The sequence below is a fragment of the Triticum dicoccoides genome, chromosome 4B (assembly GCF_002162155.2).
Source record: "Triticum dicoccoides isolate Atlit2015 ecotype Zavitan chromosome 4B, WEW_v2.0, whole genome shotgun sequence".
NCBI lineage: Eukaryota > Viridiplantae > Streptophyta > Magnoliopsida > Poales > Poaceae > Triticum > Triticum dicoccoides.
Genome location: NC_041387.1, coordinates 657,031,343 through 657,036,740, shown reverse-complemented (window position 1 = coordinate 657,036,740; position 5,398 = coordinate 657,031,343).

The window sequence follows — 5,398 nt, the reverse complement described above, 5'->3', positions numbered from 1 at the left end:
GAAGAATTCTTCTAGAACGATGGCCTCCGGTGAAACGAAAAAGAAATCAACTCCTGAATACTCCGGATGGGTAAGAAAGAATATCTGACAAATGGAATAATTCGAGAGGATAATATGAAGCTAGAACCACGAATCTTCGAGAGAATGAACAAGATTTAAGAGGAACTCTTCTTCGGTCTTCAAATAATGACAAGAAACACCACCAAAATAACTGAGATACTCCAGGAGAATGAAAAAGAGGAAGGGTTGAACCAAGATGACAAGAATTCGAAAACGATCTTGGAGAAGGCATGTGACTGATGGAATCCATTCTGACGTCACACTTTGAAAAGAGTTTGGGAATAGCTCCGACAAAATAGAAGAGTCAGGTAAGATCCTGGGAAAAAGACCTGTGGGTTAGGGCCCACTAGAGAGAGAAAAACACCGTTGTAAAGGGATGATGAACAGATAGATGAAGCACCGGAACAATAGAAATATTTGAATAGGGTGACAACCTCGAATTAATTGGAACACAGACGAATCTTCTGAGATGTCTTATGAACTCCGGAATGGTAAACTGGCGAGAGGCGGGCGAGCGAGGGGAAAACATTTGAGCCTAGGAAAAGAATATAATCACTACCGAAAATTAGCATTGAATCCACCGGAGAAGAAAAGCGATGATGAATGTCAAACGAGATGAGAATTCACCGGTTGAAATAATTGTCGAAAGACTGAAGAGGCTCCGCACAAATGAGATAGATGGTCGAGACAGACTCAGGCTCCGGGAAGAAGACGGTGGGAGGGCGGGAAAACAAAGACAACTTGGAAGGGGAACCGACGAATATCTTGAAGAGGAAACACCGGGTGAAATCATTGAGGAGAGAAAGCAAAGACTCCGCACGAGTAGGATGGATACTCGATTATGGACTCCAGCTCCAAGAAGAAAAGGGAGGGCGGGTGGGAAAAGAAAACAACTGAGGGTTGAACTTGGCAACGATGAAGAGGCTTGAGTCAACTTGACGAGAAATGCACCGGATGAAAAGAGTTGAGAACCAACGATCGGAAAACCAACTGCGTGATCCTAAAGAATGTTTGAAAGGTAAGAGGAGTAGTTCAAAACACCTACGTCAAGATTCCTTACCAGAGCGATGAAGGGGCTGAGGAGTAAAAAGAATTCCCACTCTCCGATATAACTAGACTCCGAAAACAGTTTTCTTCTAGACTCGACATCGGCCAAACTACACGATCAATCAAGGGGGCTCCTAGGGTCGGTTGAGGCTCTGATACCAACTTGTCACGTCCAATATGCGACCCTATCCAAAAGGAACTCGAAGGTCCCACCAAGGATAGACCCGCATATTGAAACGCTTTTGCAAGGTGGATATCATTACATCAACATTACATAATAGATGGGGATACATACATAAGGCATACAATGCCACACGAATACAACATCATCTTACAGAAGAGCACCATCCAACTACAGATGAATCACAAACAGAAACTCAACGACATCCACCCTGCTAGCCCAGGCTGCCGACCTGGAACCTATCCCTGATCGAAGAAGAAGCAGAAGAAGTACTCCAAAACAAGCAAACATCGCTCTCGCGTCATGATCATCGCAAAACCTGTACCTGCAACTATTGTTGTAGTAATCTGTGAGCCACGAGGACTCAGCAATCCCATTACCATGGGTATCAAGACTAGCAAAGCTTAATGGGAAAGGAAAGGGTAAAGTGGTGAGGCTGCAGCGGCGACTAAGCACATATGGTGGCTAACATACGCAAATAAGAGCGAGAAGAGAGCAAAGGAACGGTCGTGAAGCTAGCAATGATCAAGAAGTGATCCTGAACTCCTACTTACGTCAAACATAACCCAGAAACCGTGTTCACTTCCCGGACTCCGCCGAAAAGAGACCATCACGGCTACACATGCGGTTGCTGCGTTTTAATTCGTATCTGGTGTCAAGTTATCTATAACCGGACATTAACAAATTCCCATCTGCCTATAACCGTAGGCACGGCTTTCGAAAGATTATACCCTGCAGCGGTGTCCCAACTTAGCCCATGATAAGCTCTCGCGATCAACGAAGGATATACCTTCTCCCAGGAAGACCCGATCAGACTCGGAATCCCGGTTTATAAGACATTTCGACAATGGTAAAACAAGACCAGCAAGACCGCTCGCTGTGCCGACAAATCCCGATAGGAGCTGCACATATCTCGTTCTCAGGGCACACCGGATGAGCAAGACGACAGGTTGGCATAGACACTGGTTGCCTAGGGGGCGCCAGACATCGCTCGGTTTGGACCAACACTTAGACAAGCATTGGCCCGGGGGGGCTAAAATAAAGATGACCCTCGGGTTAATTACTCCCAAGGGAAATGTAGGTGATGGTGAGGCAAATGGTAAAACCAAGGTTGGGCCTTGCTGGAGGAGTTTTATTCAAAGCGAACTGTTAAGGGGGTCCCATAAATCACCCAACCGCGTAAGGAACACAAAATCCGGGAACATAACACTGGTATGACGGAAACTAGGGCGGCAAGAGTGGAACAAAACACCAGGCATAAGGCCGAGCCTTCCACCCTTTACCAAATATATAGATGCATTAATTAAATAAGAGATATTGTGATATCCCAACATAATCCTGTCCGTCATGGAGCAATCTTCAACTTCACCTGCAACTAACAACGCTATAAGAGGGCTGAGCAAAGCGGTAACATAGCCAAGCAACGGTTTGCTAGGAAGGGTGTCAAAGGTTAGAGGTTCATGGCAATTTGGGAGGCTTGATGAGCAAAAGATAGGTAATGCAGCAAAGCGATAGAACGAAGCAACTAGCATAGCAATGATAGTAGTGAGATCCAGGGCAACGGTCATCTTGCCAAAATCCCGCAAGGAATAAGAACGAGTCCATGAACAAGACGACCGGATGAAGCCGAACCAAGCGTAGACGAACGAATCCTCACGATCGCAAAGAAACAGGAACTATCGAGAAGAAGCACACAATATGGTAAACACACCACACATGAACATGTCATGATGCACAAACACGTATGATGCATGGCAAGGCTACATGAAGCTACTCATGGCAAGAGATGATGCAAACAAGAGCAACACATCAAGACAAGTTTAAATGAGGCCGGGAACAACATATAACAATTCCGGTAAGTCCTCATATGCATATTTTGAAATTGGTCCAGATCTGAATAAACCTTATGTTCAAGTTGTTAAACAGCAAGTTAAGATGCACAAAGATGATCTACACGAGATTCTAGTCAAGTTACATATAAAGTTCATTTAGTTCGGAGCTACGGCCTAAAAGATATGAGCAAAACAAGTTAAACATGGCATTGGTGCAAAATGCACACAAACATCAAGCAAACACCTCAAACGATGGATGCAACATGATAATATGAAACTACATGAAATTCTAAGCAAGTTTCATATAGAGCACACTCAAAACGGAGCAACGGTGCAACACATACACTCTATACAAGTTTAAAGGACAAGCTGTCCAAAACAGCAACTAGGCATCTTGTAAGCATCAAAAAAACAAGCTACAGCACCACAATATGAAAACAAAAGGCATGGGCATGATGTACAGGTAAATCATTACAAAACATGAACATTGAGCTATCTCCAGAAATCACTAGAACATGTTCAAACACACATGGCAAGATTGCAAATAATAACAGTTCAGACTTTGCAGAAAATAACATCAGGTTGCAATGTTCAGAGCTATGAAACAACATGTTACAGGAACTTAACATGGCAAACAAAGGCATGGCATGGTACTACTAAATGAATAGAACAAAAGTCCCTTACTGACCATGAGCCAAAAAGGATCAGAAGATGTGATGGCGCCCATGTAAACATGGCAAGTTTCGTTAACAGATTCAGCAAACATGACATGGCAGGAACAACGATAAGTAGGCATGTTGGTGAGCTTGTACCACTCACCACAGAGCATTACATGGCATGGCAAGGCAAGCAACAGTAAGAAGGCATGTTTATGAAGCTAAGCATGGCAAGATCAAGTTCATAGGGTACATGGATCACTAACAACAATCATGGCAATAACTGAACTTAATGTTAACAGGCTGACAGCAACATTATATAGCAACTTTGGAGCAAGGAAACAACAAGCTACAGCAGACCATAAATACAACCAGGGGCATGGATGGATAAAGCATGACATGTAGGACAAAACACCCTTAGTGAACATCTCCAGATTATGCATAGAATGACTTGTAGCAGCAGGTTTACATAGCATCACGAAATAACAGATTCAGCCTAGCAAAACAGTAACAGTAAGTACACTACTTAACAAGCTCGATTCACTCACCATAAGTCATTGCATGACAAGATAAGCATAGCATCAGCAATAAGACATGTTTATGAAGCCAACCAAGGCAAGAACAAGTTCATAGCATGCAAGGATCAACTACAACAACCTTGGCAAAATTGAATAACATGTAAACAATCTCTCAGGAAACATTTTGTAGCAAAAGCAGAGCACGAAAATGACATGCTAGACTCCTCCATAATTGCAAAAAGGGGCATGAATGGATAGCGCATAACCATATGTTCAAAACACCCTTACTGAAGTATCTCAAAATATGCATGGATCTCTCTGTAGCATCATGTTTCCATGGCATCAAAATAACAGCAGAACAGGGACTAAAATCAGCAACTTCACGAAACCTAGTTTGCATGTTTGTGCTAGTCACCACAATGATCACAAAAATACATGGTAAACACCTCTGTAAAGAAGACATGGCATAGTTCAAAACACATGTAGACATCAACCTCATAGGATGCACACATCAAACATGGCAAAAATGACAAATGAGCATGTTATAACAGTTTCAGCAGATTAACATCACATAGCACTCTTGCAACGAAGATTCAGGCATCAAGATCAACTCAAATGAACATGATGCACTGGAATGAAATGAAGTACTCATTGAGACGAACAATTTGACATATTACATGCACGAAACGGAGCAGTATGCATGGAGATATGGTGCGTTGAACATGGCATGATAATGTCACAGATTCGGAGACTTAGAGGAATTTCGAGAGGGGAAGAAGTCAACCTCGTCAGATCTGGAGCGGGACGGCGCGGATCCCGAGGTGTCCGGAGCATCGCCGGAGTAGAGGACGGGGAGGCGGCGGCGGGGCGGAGAGGAGTCGGGGAGGATGGATCCGGGACGGTGCGGTCCCCCGTAGGCGGCGGCGACCACGGGCGATGGCGGCGCGGCGCGGTGCAGCCGTCGCGGCGGCGGCCGGCGGTGGAGCGCAGCTGGAGGCCGAGGGCGGTGGCACGGGAAGCGGCCGGGCGACGCTGGAGGGACGGCGGGAAGTCGGGCGGCGAGGGGCCAGCCGGGGACGGCGCGAGAGGGCGGCGACGCTCCGC